Source organism: Humulus lupulus, chromosome 6 (genome assembly GCF_963169125.1).
Source record: "Humulus lupulus chromosome 6, drHumLupu1.1, whole genome shotgun sequence".
In the NCBI taxonomy this organism is placed as follows: domain Eukaryota; kingdom Viridiplantae; phylum Streptophyta; class Magnoliopsida; order Rosales; family Cannabaceae; genus Humulus; species Humulus lupulus.
This window is the reverse complement of record NC_084798.1, coordinates 76676522-76694586: the sequence shown is the minus strand read 5'-3', so window position 1 is coordinate 76694586 and position 18065 is coordinate 76676522. Positions and strand designations below refer to the sequence as shown.

At 35.5% G+C, this 18065-nt stretch overlaps 1 long non-coding RNA gene across 2 annotated transcripts; it reads left to right on the top strand.

Annotated features, from left to right (window-relative positions):
- Positions 1-1245: 1245 nt before the first annotated feature.
- Positions 1246-3964, top strand: LOC133782296 (uncharacterized). 2 transcript variants are annotated; one of them, XR_009870453.1, is made up of 4 exons: positions 1246-1596; positions 2169-2268; positions 2476-2608; positions 3583-3964. It is a non-coding gene; the product is annotated as an uncharacterized LOC133782296 (long non-coding RNA). The 2 variants fall into 2 exon arrangements; XR_009870452.1 differs by having other exon boundaries at positions 1251-1596; positions 2201-2268.
- The last annotated feature ends 14101 nt before the right edge of the window (positions 3965-18065 follow it).

Sequence of the window (18065 nt, the reverse complement as noted above, 5' to 3'; positions counted from 1 at the left end):
AGTCTGCAAGCTGCTAGGTTATTTTAGAGTGATAAACACTTGGGTTGGGGTTATAAGCTTTATCCTTATAAGCTTAATAAACACTCGGGAAGTAAGGTTCATAGTATATTTCGGTTTGAGGTGCAGCTCGGTTATAGAAGCATTCGAGGTATTCCTTTTTCTAGTTCCTTTCTGAGTTATTCTTATAGTTTTTCTACTCATATTCTTTATTTTGGTTAGGCAATCTAAGATCTTGAACGTAAGATTGTTCTTGGTAAGTATCTTTTCGATGGTATAGTTCGTTCATTTCATCTCTTTTCGATAGTATACTCACCTTTCTATTATGGTTTTTAGGAGTGTTCCAAAGTCTCGATACTGTTCTCATATCCCGGTATATTGATAAAGAAAATAGGATAGTATTTTATATGTTATATGTTATCTTATGATTTATGAAATGTTATAGTATGTATGTTGGTAGACTTGGGAATATGACTTGTATAGCTAACAAGCCCCAATAAATTTATGGGCATATGACTTGCTTAGCTAGCAAGCCCCACAAATCTAATGGGCATATGACTTGATTAGTTAACAAGCCCCAAGTAGTATAATGGCCATTAAAGTATATATGACATATGTTTATGATACGCTTATGGTATATGTTATGACATGCTTTTAGCATATGATTTGAATTTTATAAATATGATTTATGTTGTTAGATTTTCCTTGTTAGGCATTAGGCTCATTCCTTTATGTTTATATGTGCAGGAAATTAGCTATGGTGGCGGGAACAGTTCTTGGCAGCTTGGGGATGTTTATTCAGGCTGGATTGAATCGATGGACTGAGCGCTCGATTAGAGGATGAAGTCTTTAAGTCTTTAAAACATATTTTTCTATTTATTTTTCCACACTTAGTTTTGTAATTGATTTATTTAGATCATGTTATGTTTTTATTTTTAAAACAATGAGATCCCATATCCTAAACGCATTTTTATGTATTCAAGCTTTTTTTTTCTTTATCTAATAAAGTTATGATGTTTCCATATGTACGATTTCTTATGATTAAGTATAGTAGTTATTAATGGTCCAAAGTCTAGAATAATTGGGTCGTTACAAGTCTCTGCACCAAAAACTACTTTCCACAGCACATGATTATAAGTTTTTTGAAAATATACTATAATTAATACTATGTAAAATGCGGTAAAGTAATACAGCTAAAAGAAAAAGGGGCAAATGAAAAAAAATGAAATTTCATAATAATAAAAAAAAGACAGAAAGCGGGAAATGAGAAAATAAGCAGAAATTTTTAATATTTCACTAACTCTCTATTCCCCAATTTATATTTCTATCATTTACCACACAAAGACAACCCTAATCATTCTCTCTTCTGTCTTTTCCCCATGGATGGCTTGTTCTATCCTCTATATCGTTTCCCACTGATGGCACACAGAGAGTCATAGCCATTCTGCTTTTCTTTCAGTAAATTCATTTTGCTCCAATGCCTCCTCTTAGCCATCTCTAGGGCTACCATAAAGGTTTATTTCTTCATAATGGAGAGGGGTTAGTCCTCTTCAAAATCTTTGTTCCAGAAGTTTCTTCATCGCCAGCAAAGATTTTAAGGTCACTATATCATCTTCCTCTTCTCTAATTTTTATGTCTATTATTATTATTATTATTATTATTATTATTATTATTATTATTATTATTATTTGTGGCTTCCAAATGGCAATTTCCACGATTATCCTTGAGGTTTGTAAATCTGGGATTGCAAACTAGAAATTGGACATTAATGGCCTTCTGTTTAATATATAAAAAAATCATTTTGGGTCCTTTGAAGGACTAAATGGTATTAGAATTTTTTTGTCCTCTTTGGACTCTTTTTTTGTGCAGATCGCTACCAGGTATCCATTTGTTCCTGTACTTTCTTTTAAATCTATTATGTATATATATACATATATAAGCAACAATTAAAATTAGCCAGTGTTCTATGTATATGTCTGTCTTTATGATGGAATATCTTAAGTGCTTAGAATGATAAGTGTTGAATAGCTTTACGTTATTCTGCTGGTAATTATATGGGGTCTAGAGCCTAGACCACTTGCATCCATAAAAAAAATTAATAAAAATATTGTTGAGTCAATATATCAATGATGAAATTTTGTTTTTAATGTAATAATGATTTCTATTTCTAGGGTGGTGATTTATGACTTGTTTGGATATTCAGATGTATGTAAAGAATCAATATTATGCAACTAAATGGGTGCTCAAGATATGCATTTTCGAGAAAATGAGGTTTGTTTTCTAAATACCTAATTTCTCTCTTAGAGAATTATTTTGCTATAGGACCTAATTGTTTTGGGCATATAAAATAATATGAATAATGCTCTTTTCCCCTAGTATATAAAGGTATATATGTATAAATATATATTTATATTTATATATAAAAGAAAGTTTAATTGAGTTTAACTATATCAATGAGAATTTTGTTGCTGTCGATAGGAATTTTTGAAAAAATGTGGCTTGCAAATTATAGCAATTATGGAGACCTTAGACGGTTCACAACTTGGAAACAAAGGGACCAAATTATTGACTTTTAATTTCCATATGAGATTTTTGGGGCTATGCAACAAAAGTGAGTACTGTTCTGTTATGCCTTCATTCAATTTCTAGATGCGTAAATACAAACTTAATCCAATATGTTGAAGAAGTAATTTATTTGGGTTCTTACTATAAAATTTGACTGTGAGATTGGATTTTTAACTGAGTATTGCTCATTTTAGATTGAAACTTTCTGAAATTAAAGATTAAGTTTTATGTAACAATGCTCATGGTTTAGGAAAATAAAAAAAAAATGCACTCCATATGTTTGGTAAAATGCCTTAGAAACATAATATAGTGTATAGATGTTTTATATAGACTATTCCATAGAGAATATAATATAGCTATGAATGATCATAGATAAATCAATATAGTCATAGCTTAACATTTTGTTGGTAATATTAATGTTACACTTTAATTCAAAAGTTCAATAAAAACCTTTATTGGCATATTTTACAAAATTAATTTAAGAAGATTTTTTGAAATTGGTAGTTTCCTGTTTTGTTGAGAAATGTTTTCTAAATCAGATTATTTTATATATGTTAATAGAATAAGTATATAATTTCCTATAAAAGATTATCTTGTCTTAACTTTTGTATATATAGAAATTATTAATATTTATTTTTTGATCTGATTTCTTTGTCCAGAAACTGTGTACAGCTTGTAGAGATAATGTATATATTGTTTCCTTATTTATTTAAGGAAACTGGGTTTAAAAACTGTCCAAGTTCAATGAGTCTGTTTGAACAGATTCTGACTTTTTTATTTGGGAATATTTTCCATTTATTGCCTTATTGGTTTCTGATTTATTTTCCATGACCTAAAGGGATTTTAAATGGTATATAATCATCCTTAGGTCGTTGGTTTTTTATTATCTCTCTTGGGTATTATTTTCCAAATATTTTCAAGTTTTAGAGAGACTGTTTTTTTATGTGAAGAACTTGAGTCCAGCAAGTTCTTAGTGGTTTATTACAGTGTACTTTTGTATTGTTTTCTTTGTGTTAATAGTGCAGGTTGAACACACTTGGACATTGTTCATCAAGCTTTGGGAGAAGTCTTGTTCGTGAGTCACTTTTCGGGAGGAAAAGTGAAAGTGTTATGATTTGAAGGGAGTTCAAGATCTTAGCACTTCAAAAATTTGATTAGGAGTTTAGATTACAATAGTTGTGACAAATTCAAGAGGAAGTCTTTATTTGTATAAGTCAATTTGTTTTTGTAATCGTTTAGATATTCTTCTAATAAATTTCATTCTCTGTGTGTGGTCCCGTAGACTAGTAGCAATCTGCAAAGATTGTTGGTACCACGTATAATTTCGTGTGTTTTTTACCTTATGTTTGTTTTTATCTTCTCGTGATAAACTGTTTAAACATATCTGGTTTCTGTTCAAACAGTCTCTGTGCCTGTTTAAACATTTCTGTAACAGTTCAGTAATTAATTATTTAAATTGAATAATTAAGTTGGTAATTATAAAAAACGAAATTTCAATTGGTATCCATGCGCTTCACTAAACTCTTAGTGAGATCTTGTGGTTATTTTCTGTTTGATTTGTGTTGTGTGAAATGTCTTTCTTTGCAGAAGGTAGTTCGGTGTCTCGACCTCCATTACTTAATGACTCAAACTATCCATATTGGAAAGTTAGGATGAGAGCTTTCATAAAAGCTCAAGATGAGAAAGCATGGAGAGAAATTTTGTCTGGATGGTCACCTCCTACTGAAAAAGGTGAAGATGGAAGGACAATTGTAAAATCTGAACTTATTTGGGATACAGATGAAGGAAAATTATCCAGTTATAATAATAAAACTCTTCACACCATATTTAACGGTGTTGGAGAAAGTTTTATAAAACTTGTTTCCACATGTGTCTCGGCTAAAGATGTTTGGACAATTCTTCAAACTCAGTTTGAAGGAACTGTAGATGTCAAAAGGTCTAGATTTATTATGTTACAAAATAGGTTTGATGACCTTAGGATGTTTGACTCTGAAACACTATCTGAATTTTATGAGAGATTATCTCATATTTCTAATGAGTATTTTGCACTTGGTGAGAAACTTGATGATTTTATTCTTGTTAGAAAAATCGTTCGAGTTCTTTCTGACAGGTTCAATGTTAAGCTCACCGTTATGGAAGAGGCAAAAAACTTCAGTACTATGAAGGTAGAAGAATTGATGGGATCACTTCGTACCTTTGAGTTAAATCAAAAGATTCGTCAAAAAGACAAGCCAAGTACTTCCAAAGAGAAAGAGAAAACCATAGCTTTCAAAAGCACTGAAAAAGAAGTGTCAGATGATGAAGATGGTGATAATGAAATGGCAATGCTTGCAAAGAATTTTCGAAAATATATAAATAAGATAGGAAATAAGAAGTTCAATGACAAGATGTCGAAAGGTAATCCTTCTTCTCTTAAACCTTTTCAAACTAATAAAAAATGTATTCAGTCCAAGGAATGTGAGGAATTTGGTCACATCTAGTCTGAATGTGCAAACACCTTGAAAAAGAACAAAAAAATGTATGTTTGCTACTTGAAGTGATAATGACTCTGAAAGTAGTAAAGATGGGGAAGGTAATGTCGCTCTCACTTCTATTTTGCCTGTTTCTAAACCTGAAAATGAGAAAATTGTTTGCTTGAATAATGTTTCAAAAGATGAAGAAAATACTGATAGTGATGAATCTGAATTAAATGATCAGTCTTTGAGTGAATCTTACAAAAAGATGCATCGTTCATGAGTGAAAGTGTATTATGAGAATCGGTCATTGATAAGCAAAAATAAAGATTTATCCTTTGAAATTAAACAACTTATTGACTTAAATGAAAATTTTGAAATTAATAAGTTGTCTAAAGATTTGGATACTCTTGAGAAAAATGTTAGAATGTTTAACCCCGGTTCTACTGTTTTTGAGAAAATACAGAATGCAGGTCAAAGAAGTCATGTGGGACTTGGTGCTTTAAGTTCTCAAAAATCAAATAAAAATGTCTTTATCTCAGCTGGGATGCTATCGTCTGATGTTCCTGTGTCATCTTCACTGAAATCAGTTGCATCTAGTTCTCAGATTGTTCCAACAGAATGGACACAGTCAGCAGAAAAATCCAATAAAAAATTTGAAAAATTCATTCCAATCTGTCATTTTTGTGGTAGGAAGGGTCATATTCGCCCTAAGTGTTTTACTCTTATGAATTTTGCCAAAAATGAATATTTTGATCAATTCAATTATTTTGATAATTCCAAAAGAGTAAAAAAGGAAAATGTTCAATCAAAGAAAATATGGATAAAAAAGAATAATTGTTTTGCTGGTTTTACTAGTGAATATGATAGATCTGCTTCTTCATATTTTTGGTATTTTGACAGTGGTTGTTCAAGACATATGACAGGTGACATGTCTATTCTTACAGACATAAAACCTATGCATTATGGATCTGTTACTATTGGCAATGGAATTGAGGGTAATGTTCTTGGAATGAGTACTCTTAACTTTGAAGGGTTGCCTGGAATCAAAAGAGTGTTACTTGTGGAAGGACTTAAAGCTAATCTACTAAGCATAAGTCAAATTTGTGATTAAGGTTATACTGTTAACTTTGATAAAGATAATTGTTTTGTTGTAAACAAGAATGGTGAGAATGTTCTTGAAGGTTTTAGATCTAATGACAATTGTTACACTCTTCTGACGTCTATTATGTGTCAATCTGTTGTGAGTAATAACACTGATGTGTGACATGCTAAACTTGGTCACATAAATTTCAAAACTTTGAAAAAATTGTCACATGCAGGGATTGTTCGTGGTTTACCTAAGCTAGGTAAAGAATCTGATAGTAAGTGCAAGAGTTGTCAACTTTGTAAGCAATTAAAAATTACACATAAAAGTGTTTCTGACGTAAACACTTCGAAAGTTTTAGAATTGCTTCACATGGATCTTATGGGTCCAATTCAAATTGAGAGTTTAAATGGGAAAAGGTATATTTTTGTTTGTGTGGATGATTTTTCTAGATATACTTAGGTGGATTTCTTGAAAGAAAAATCTGATACTTTTGATGCCTTTAAAACTCTTTGCTTGAAATTAAAAGTTGAAAAAGATTGCAACATTGGAAAAATTGTTCATATAAGAAGTGATCATGGTAAATGGTTTGAGAATTCTGTCTATGATGATTTTTTTAAGACTGCAGGTATTTCTCATGAGTTTTCAGCTCCCAAAACTCCTCAACAGAATGGAGTTGTAGAAAGGAAAAACCGCACTCTTCAAGAAATTGCTAGAGTGATCCTAAATAGCAAAAAATTGACCAAGCGGTTATGGGCAGAAGCAATTAACACTGCTTGCTATATCATAAATCGTATTTTTCTCCGTCCAGGTACATCTAAAACATCTTATGAAATTTGGAAAGGACGGAAACCAAGTGTGGCTTACTTTCATGTTTTTGGATGTATTTGTTACATTTTGAGAGATAGAGAAAATCTTCGTAAATTTGATGCTAAGAGTGATGAAGGTGTTTTTATTGGATACTCCACTAACAGTAGGGCTTATCGTGTGTATAACATGAGAACCCAAACTGTAATGGAGTCGGCTAACGTTGTTATTGATGATGCCAGGGATTTTTCTGAGTTTTCTATTGAGGAAGAAATTGATAGGTTTATTGATGAACCTACTGAAAAACACGAAGAAGCTTGTGTCAGTAATACTACTGCTGCAACGTCTAGTCCATCTGTTCCAACAGATCGCGAATCCGATGAAACTAGTTCTGGACAGACAGAAAAGAAATTTCCAGATATCATTTCGGATGAAGTCCAAAAGGAGCCATCAACCAGAGTTAAATTAAACCATCCAGGAGATTTAATACTTGGAAATCCAAAAGACAGTATAGAAAGTTTAGTAATGTTGTTCAATTTGTTTGTTTCTTATCTTTAATTGAGCCTAAAAATGTAAAAGAAGCTTTAACTGATGAAAATTGGATTAAAGCTATGCATGAGGAATTGGACCAATTTTTTAGAAACAAAGTTTGGATCCTTGTGCCAAGACCGTTGCATACCAATATTATTGGCACAAAATGGATTTTCAAGAATAAATATGATGAATTTGGTACAATTGTGTGAAATAAAGCAAGATTAGTGGCACAAGGGTACACACAAGTGGAAGGAATAGACTTTGAAGAAACATTTGCACCTGTTGCAAGACTTGAATCAATTAGATTATTATTGTCTATTGCTTGCTTGATTAGTTTCAGGTTGTTCCAAATGGATGTCAAATCCGCATTTCTCAATGGGATCTTGAATGAAGAGGTATATGTTGAACAACCTAAAGGGTTTGAAGATCCCCATGCACCTAATTATGTTTACAAATTGGAGAAAGCTTTTTATGGTTTGAAGCAAGCCCCTCGGGCTTGGTATGAGAGACTCACTTAATTTCTTGTTTCTCATGGATACAAAAGGGGTGGAGAAGATAAAATTTTATTTATCAAAAATATTAAATCTAACATAATTATTGCTCAGATTTATATTGATGATATTGTGTTTGGTTCTACTTCTGACAATGAGGTGCAGGTATTTGTGAAACAAATGAAAGAGGAATTTGAAATGAGCATGGTGGGAGAATTGACCTATTTCTTAGGTTTGCAAGTCAAGCAGTTAGATGAAGGCACATTTGTTTCTCAAAGCAAATATGCTAAGAACTTGGTGAAAATGTTTGGACTTGAAAGTTCAAAGATTGCCAAAACACCAATGGGAACAACTGTGAAGCTATCCAAAGATGGAATTGGTGTCAAAGTTGATCCTACACTGTAGAGGAGCATGATTGGTAGTCTTCTTTATCTCACTGCTAGTCGACCTGATTTGAGTTATAGTGTTGGTGTGTGTGCCAGGTACCAAGGAAATCCCATGGAGTCTCATGTTGCAGCTATCAAAAGAATCATTCGATATGTTCATGGGACTGTTGATTATGGTATTTGGTATTCAAAAGAAACTAACCCTAATCTAGTGTGCTTTAGTGATGCTGATTGGGCAGGTAACACTGATGATAGAAAAAACACTAGTGGAGGATGTTTTTTCTTGGGAAATAATCTAGTCTCTTGGCACAGCAAGAAACAGAATTCTATTTCTCTCTCAACAGCTGAGGCCGAATACATTGCAGCAGGAAGTTGTTGTGCACAACTTTTGTTGATGAAGCAAATGATGATGGATTATGGGTTCGATCTTGACATTTTAACTATTTTTTGTGATAATACAAGTGCAATTAATATTTCAAAAAATCCTGTGCAACATTCTCATACTAAACATATTGATATTCGTCATCATTTCATAAGAGAATTAGTTGAAAATAAAGTTCTTGTCTTGGAATATATTGAAACACATAAACAGATTGTTGATATTTTCACTAAAGCTCTTGATTCGGTTCGCTTTGATTTTCTCCAAAAATCTTTGGGGGTTTGTTCTCTTTAAATTTTCTTGTTATTGTGTGTCACTCTTGATCAAATGTGTGTTATTTAAGTTTAAGAAAATTGTCAATTAATTTGAAAAAAAATTGTGTGTCAAGCTAGATAATCTGACTTGTGTTGATGAGCCTTTGGTTGTATATTCTTGAGAGAAAATTAATCAATTCCTCCTAGGCATATTCGAGTAAATCAATCAATGTTTAATGTTTGAGCTTTCTTTTGTGTAGCATTGTTTAAACCTCCTATGAAAGAATAGAGCTACCTCATTAGTGTGTGTGAAATTCGTCTTTTGAGGAAGTTGGAACTTTGTAATTCAGAGTTATGAAGAGGATACGCTACCATAGAAAAGGGCTACCACTGGTGTAGTGTGACAGCGTCTTCATGGGTTATAATTATTTACAATTTCGAAAAAGACTTATTTGTCATTGGGCAATGTTCCCTTGCATACACTGTCACACACTTATGCTTGAAACTATGCAAGAAAAATAGTACACAATTTATAATAAAAAATGTGTGTGTAAGACTCATACATGTTGATTGATTCACTTAAGAATATGTGCTTGTGATTGAATTGTGCTTTATTTCTCTCGAATACTTTGTCTAATTTTTCATTTTCACAAGTGTTATTATCTTTGTTATACACTAACACTTATTTTCAATTGCTTGATTATATTTTTTTCAAGGATGACACTCATTGATCAAAGCACTTTTTTTTTTCTTTTTTTTTGGTTGGGTTTTATTTTTGTGCCTTGCTATATATAAAAAATATATATATTTTATTGACAAGGAAATTCATGGTGGACCGAATCTTTGTGGTAATTATGTGAAATTGTGCATTTATTTTGTGTGATTTAATATATTCTTTATTTCCAAGGATTTTATTTTGTCCTCTTTCTCAATTTGGAATACCATGATTTGTATCTTTATTGTTTTGTACTTTGTTTAGAATTTAAAAAAAAAAAGAAAAAGGAAAAGGTCAATAGGAAGATCGTGTGGGGTTTTTTGTTTGGTTACCTTTTTAGTAATGGAATTCTCTATTTATTCTATTTCCTTTTATAAAATAAAATATAAAAAAAGGGGTAAGTTTCTTATCTTGATCGTGTGTCTTAAGGTTTGTTTCCTTTTATTTTTTAATAAATAAAACAAATTAAAAAAAAAGGGAAACCTCTTCTTGCCGTGGGTGTCCTAATTGGGAAAGTTTTGTCCTTAAAAAGCTTGTCACCACCCATTTTCTTCTCACCAACGATCCCTCTAAGCCACATCTTCTTCTTCTAATTTTTTTTCTCTCATTATTTTTGTAAGTGTTTGCTGTTTTTCAGAGAATGAACAATAGTGAAAACTCGTGGAGCTTCCTCTAAGAAGACCTTTGCTTCTCAATCTAGAAAGGTGCCCTCTCCACCGCGTCCTCCATCTGTGTCAACGGTGCCTCCATCTGTTCCAGCACCAGCCACATCTGTTGGGAAAACTTCCAAATCCAAGGCGCGTAAGAAGGTGTTCTCCCTCTCTACTAAACACCCCATGGTGTTTCCAGATATCACAGCTGACATTGTCGATGTTGCACCACCATCTGAAGTGGTGGTGCCCTCTCGAGCCAAGAACCTATCTCCTCTTCCGATTGAATCGTCTCTGACGGCTAGGGAAAATTTTTAAATCTGTTTCATCCTCTTCCAAAGCTGCTGCTGCTGGGTTACTCAAGCTGCCCATGAAGCCGTGCCAGTCTAAGAAAAATTATGTGGCTCCAAAAAGAAAATTGGGGTTGGACTTGTCTTCTTCCCCCTTGGCTGCTGCCAAGAAAATATTGAAGGCTTATCCCCCTTCTCCGTCTTCCTCCGAATCTGACCTTGAGGAAGGAAAATCTGAGTCTGAAGCAACCCATGATACCACCTTATCTGATGAAACTGTTCCTGACAATGCGGAATCAAAGGCTGAGTCTAATGAGCCAGAACAAGAAGACATTGTCCCCTCTGAACAAGAAGCCGAATCTGACACAGAGCCAGTTGGAACTCCTTTGTCATCCAAGGCTAAAGGAAAAAGACCTATTTCTGATTCTACACCATCTCCAAAACTTTCAGGTGTAAATTTCAAACCTTATTCTTGAACATTTTGTTATAATGACAATGCTCGTGATATAGTTCTCTATGCTCAAAGGAAATTTATCGTTGAGAGAAATTATGTCTTGAGTGATCATCGGCCTTATGGTGTGCTAACAATACTTCAAGATCGAAAATGGACAGGTTCTTTGGTTAAATATACTAGTTTTGTGGATAGAATAGTCAAGGAATTCTATGCCAATATTACTAATGAAATTATTGAACCTAAAATCGTGTTTGTAAAGTGTTTGTTAGGGGCCATTGGTTCTCTTTTTCTCCACAAGATATTGCCCATGCTTTGCATCTTCCACTTGATGTCGAGGATGATGATGATCTTGCCTCTCTTGACAAGGATGCGGTTATCACTGAATTAGTAGGGCAAAAAATGGTATGGCCATCTAATACAGTCATCTCGGTCACTAATCTCACCTACACTTATGCTGTTCTCCATAAGTTTGCCACAACAAATTGGAAACCAACTTCTCACACTGCAACTATCTCATTTGACATGGCCTCGTTTTTGTACAAAGTGGGGATCAGAATTGGTATAAACTTGGCTATGGTCATCAATGATCAAATCATTGGATTTCAAAAAGGTAATAGGAGAAACTTGAATCTTCCTTTTCTTCAAGTTATTTATAAAGTTTTGAGTATGCAGAAAAAAGATCTCCAACGTGATCAAGAAGACTTGGTGGCTCCCACTACTGCTGTTTCCTACAAGGCCTCTGCTACACCTACTGAAGCCACTGATGCTCCATCAATCAAGAAATTCAAGCCCCAATCTCTGAAGTTTTCCTCGGATGACATTCCTCATGCATCCTCCTCTGTTCCCACAGATTCCAGACTTGTTGCTACAGAACTAGCTGCTGTTCGAGCCTCTGTTGATTCTTTGGCTGCTCGAGTGATGTCGATTGAAGGACTGTAACGTTCTGTGTTGGATGTTGTTCAAACTCTATCCAAGGATCCAGTTGTTTAGTTTTCCTTATTTTTATGTCTCTTGTCCTAAGAACATTGATACTTTCTTTTGTTTTTGTTTTATGGTTCTTTGGTTTCTTTGAAAGACACAAAGGGGGAGAGTAGATACCTCCAAAACCTTACTTTGTTTGTTGTTTTGTTTACTCTCGACCTTCTTATTTTGAGGGGGAGTTAATTCTAGTTTCTTTATAAGTTTGTTATAAGTTAATGCATGTTTGCAGGGGGAGTTTTTTCTCTTCTTGTAACTAACATTTGTGTTGCAGGTTTTTGATATTAATTTTGTCTATCAAATTGCCAAAGGGGGAGATTGTGAAAACCTTTATTGGCATATTTGACAAAATTAACAAAATTAATTTAAGAAGATTTTTCGAAATGGGTAGTTTCCTGTTTTGTTAAGAAATGTTTTCTAAATCAGATTATTTTATATATATTAATAGAATAAATATATAATTTCCTATAAGAGATTATCTTGTCTTAACTTTTGTATATATGGAAATTATTGATATTTATTTCTTGATCTGATTTGTTTGTCCAGAAACCGTGTACAGCTTGCAAAGATAATGTATATATTGTTTCCTTATTTATTTAAGGAAACTGGGTTTAAAAACTGTCCAAGTTCAATGAATTTGTTTGAACGGATTGCCAATCAGTTTGAACGGATTGCCAATCTGTTTGAACAGATTCTGACTTTCCTGTTTGGGAAGATTTTCCATTTATTGGCTGATTGGTTTCTGATTTGTTTTCCACGACCTAAAGGGATTCTAAAGGGCATATAATCATCCTTAGGTCATTGGTTTTTTATTATCTCTCTTGGGTATTATTTTCCAAATATTTTCAAGTTTTAGAGAGACTGTTTTTTATGTGAAGAACTTGTGTCCAGCAAGTTCTTAGTGGTTTATTACAGTGTACTTTTGTATTGTTTTCTTTGTGTTAATAATGCAGGTTGAACACACTTGGACATTGTTCATCAAGCTTCAAGAGAAGTCTTGTTCGTGAGTCACTTTTCGGGAGGAAAAGTGCAAGTGTTATGATTTGAAGGGAGTTCAAGATCTTAGCACTTCAGAAATTTGACTAGGAGTTTAGATTACAACAGTTGCGACAAATTCAAGAGGGAGTCTTTATTTGTATAAGTCAATTTGGTTTTGTAATCGTTTAGATATTCTTCTAATAAATTTCATTCTCTATGCGTGGCCCCATGGACTAGTAGCAATCTGCAAAGATTGCTGATACCACGTATAATTTCATGTGTTTTTTACCTTATGTTCATTTTTATCTTCTGGTGATAAACTGTTTAAACATATCTGGTTTCTGTTCAAACAGTCTCTGTGTCTGTTTAAACATTTCTGTAACAGTTCATCAATTAATTATTTAAATTGAATAATTAAGTTGGTAATCATAAAAACGGAATTTCAAGTTCAAACTTTTTTTCTTTCTTTCTATTATATATACTTTATATAGTTTTCTTCATTATAGGCTTAATGTTTAATAAACTATCAAAAAATTGTTTTCTTCACTGTTGTTATATAATGATATATGTTTCTTTCTTTTCTATTAGATGTGTAATGTCTCAAATTTCCTAATAAGGTTTAGGGCCTTGATTAGGGGGCCAGGATGGAAAATTATGGAATAATGTGACTATATGATATTTATGTGTATTATTATTTGATTATGTGAGTAATATTATAATATGACTTGATATGCATGTTTAGGTGTATTAAATTTCCTAATAAGGCTTAGGGCTTTGATTCGGGGAACAAGATGGCAAATTATGGAATTATGTGACTATATGATATTTATGTGTATTATTATGTGATTATGTGAGTAATATTATAATATGACTTGATATTCATGTTTAGGTGTATTAAATATGCATGTGGGCCCATGTCTGTTTAATTGGGAAATTTTCATAATTTGGCCTGTTATGGGTATATTTGGCATTTATGTGGTATGTGTGTGGTACTACATTACTATGTGAATATGTTTGGGTTACTCGGCACAAGATGATCATAGGGAGCAAGCTAGTGGGAAAGTCACAACAGGACCCATACTTGACTCAGAGTAAGTCAATGGGTATATTGGGTATTTAGCATATTATCGGGATAATGGATAATGGGAATGATTATTTGAGGATATATTGGGAGTTAGTGAGATCAAGAGGGTATTTTGGGAATTTTGATTATTTGACCTCGGGGGCGTTTTTGGGACCTCGAGCATTATTTGTTTGAGGTTACTTAAACTCGAAGTAACCTGTCAGAAATATAAAAGAATGTTCAGAACGTTCTCTCTCTCTCTCTCTCGTTTTCTTTTTGACACCGTTGGCATTTTCGAAGGAAACTCGAGTTTTAGGACTCGAATTCAGGCAAGGATCAAGGCGTAGATATTCTAGGGAAGATTAGAAGCTTATTAGCTGGGGGATTTAGTTCGGAAATGACTCAATTAGAGGTAAACCGAGTTTTAAGTTTTATGTTTTCAAGTTTTTAAGCTTTGAATTGGATTTTATATCTTGATGAGTTTTTAGGTTGTTTGAAGCTTGGGATTTAATGGTTTTGGGAAATTAAGATGTTTGAGAACTTTTTTTTGGGGATTTGGATATGTTTGCATAGGATTTTGGAGGATTTTAAATGGGAGAAAGCATAGGAAATGGCTGAGTTCGAGGTTGGGTTACGACCTTGTTCTAGCAAATCGTGACTTGGGTGAACCCAGAACCAGGACGGCTCTGCCTGTGAGGCGCGCCGCGACTCTAGAGGGCCTAGTCACGGCCCGCACCCTGAAGCTCAGGCAGAGCGCTCTCTGTCAGGGAGGCACGCCGCGACCCTTAGGGCCAAGTCGCAACCCGCCTGTGTAGTTTTTCCCAGCTTTCGTTTTTATTCATTGGAACATAACTCTAATGGCTCGGAATCAATTCTACTACCCGGTTTGGTAGGATTCGAAGTCCCAGAGGCTAGAATTTGCTTCAGAATTATTTATTTACTCATTTTTATGGGATTTTATAATATGGTTGTGACTAGGTTGTAGCTAGGGGCTTGGAATCAGGATCATGCTTGAGGAACATATATTGGTAACCTGTGCTTGGTTCAAAGGTAAGAAAACCGCACCCAGAAAAAAATAGACAAAGGGGAATGAGAATAGATCACAAATTAAATATGTATTCAAAAGCATATTGTTATCTCAAGGAAAGAAAAAACATTTATCTAAGCCCAATGGAGATTGTTTTAAACCCTAGGGACATAGTTACAAAATGTAAAATAAATAAAAGAAATCATTGAGCTTCGTCGACTTGCTCGAAGGATGTCACTTCCTCGCCATCCCCTTCAGCAGCATTAGAAGCCTCGATGGTCTCAGACGGTTCCTGTGAGAATCGAATCTTGAATTTGGCAAGATAAGGTTCCCAAAACCCTGGCTCCAGGAAAGTGAAATTCCCATCCTGGTTGAAAGCCTAGCACCGGTAAAGCATCTCCTTTATTGAGTTCGACGACTCTGCAAGCTCCTTTTTGATGACCTCATTCTCAGCCTACAGCTTGTCCAGTCGACGGCTCACTTTCATGACCTGATTCTAAGGAATCCACTCACCTTCCTGGGAAGCAGTTTGGGCAGCCTTTGCAGACCACTCGCTCTCCCAGAAGGAAACCAGGGCAGCTTTGGCAGACCGCTCACTCTCTTGGGCGGCGATCAAGGTGGCTTGGAGCTCATCACTCCTAGATCGAACCTGAGCAATTCCACGGAGTTGATCTAGGATAGACTGCAAAAGGATATGGCAAGTCAAGACTAGTAAAAAAAATAGAGTAGAAAAGAAAAAAAGAAATGCTAGAAGAATGAAAGGGGCTCACAATGAGGTTCATGCCCATAGTAAACTCGAGAACATCTTTGATAGTACGCTCCTCCATGGATCTCAGATCCTTGACATTGGCTCTATACACATGGCCAACCATATGGCTTGCCATCTCGTATACAATCCCCCAAAAAGCTTCGGGCATCCTTCCCAACTCGAGTGGCTTTACCGGGATCTGAACTGAGGGAGCTTCGCCTTGGATCACTTGAGGAACTGAAGGAGGTACATGTCAAGGGAGAGGAGGAGGAGCTTCGAGAACTGTGATTGTTTTCACCAAAACTAGGGGCTGAGTCTGTTGTTGCTGTTCCCGAGTGGAGCTGACACCTTTGTCTTTGACTGGAGACTCGGTGAAAGTTCGCGTCTTGGAGGCATGTTTCTTTGGCAATCTAGGCCTCTTCACCACGGGCCCAGCTCCGGCCCTGCCAACCTTAAAGGCAACCCTTAAATCTGAGGCGTCTGGCAAGTCCATCTCTTCATCTGAAAAGGAACAAGAAGAAGATTTAGATACAGGGGATAGTTAGTCAAAGTAATGCAAAGATAAGAACAAGAGCAAGAACCCTACTCTCTGAGCTAGGGGAGGAATCCACTACAATCAGCTCAGGGTTATGAACCAGACTAGGTATAACCTCTAACTCCTGGACTACCGGAGGTGGGGGAGAGTCTAGAATTATTAAACCCTGGGTCCTAAGGGGTTCAGACTCTTTTTCCAAGCTAGACTCATCTACATACTGCCTAAAGCGGGCGGAGAATACACCCTAACGTAAGGAAGGCCATGTCCTATGATTTATCCCATATTCCTCAAAAATGGAGGACCTAAAGTGGAGGGTGTTGTCAAACACAATGCTGCATTATGGGTAGCTATGATCATACCATATCACCAGATGATCCACATACTAGAGGAGTGTTGTGTTCAAGTATGAGTTAGTAGGATATCGACTAACGAGCTGATCGGGGTTGAAGCGAATTAGCCTAAAACTGGCAGTAGCCCAATCTAGTTCTCTATATGGGTTACCTTAGCCGGAGGTGTCAGCTGCTGCCTCGGATGCAGCTCGCTATGGATCAAGACCCTGATTATCTCCAGGAGCTCACCTTTTGTGCACCAGTGGTACCACATCCTCTTCCTCCTCGGTGTCTTCAATGGCGGGCAAGACTTCTTGAGGATGAGGAAGCTTGGGGAGAACGGGAGGTGGACCTCGGGTCCTAGTAGCCAACATCTGGCCTTTGCGAATCAGGTTGCAGGCCACCATGGTAGCATCATTCACTACCTGTCGAAAGTCCTTCTCCTTTGAAGGAACACGGGAAAACGTCTCGTATTGACCTCCAAGGGTCTCAGACTACTCTGTCCTCTTGAATACAACTGCACAAGGAATGAAATCAGTTAGAAGGATTAAACTAAAAAAATGAAAATGATAAGAGAGTTTGCATACAGAATTCATAAAGTAAATAGACTTATGAGGGCAGTTGAAGTATCGGTGATCACAATTCTTGAACCGACTTGACATAAATAACTGGTCTTTATAGTTGTTTGGGTGGCTGGGGAGGTCAATAACGGAGGTCGAGTTGGGGAAGCGAGTGAGGTAGTGAAAGTCATCACCTCGCCCCTTCCGATCAGGACTAGCTTTGAGGCAGAAGAAGTACATAATATCTGCTGGGGTGGGGACTTCCCTCTCGTCCTTCGGAAACAGATATTTAAACCCCGAAAAAAGTCGATACGAGTTCGGGGGGAGCTGGAACGGAGCCAGTTTGACATAGTTCAAAAAATCTATGAAATATTGCTCTACTAGGAGGAAGGCACCTGCCTTCAGGTACTCATCACTCCAAGCCCCAAAGTCATCTTGCAGAGGGGCACAACTCTGCTCTAAGAAGTATTTTGTTCACTTTCCCTAGTGACGTTATTCGGAACACGATGTGCTCGGCCTTGAAAAGAGTGTTAGGGCCGACAACAAGTTCCATCTCCACCACTGGGCCGAAGTGAGGAGCTAGAGACTCGGACGCAATCTTCTTGTCTTTGTTCTTATTTTGAGTAGAAAAGCTTGCAACATTTTTCTTTGGTGGGGCCATGATCTGGCTCGCTTGACGACAAAGCGGCCTATTAGTGGCGACCTAAGAGAATTACTAGCTTTGGTGATAAAGGTACAATGACCCGAGGGTTTGAGTGATTTACTTTTGGCGATTCAAAATTTAC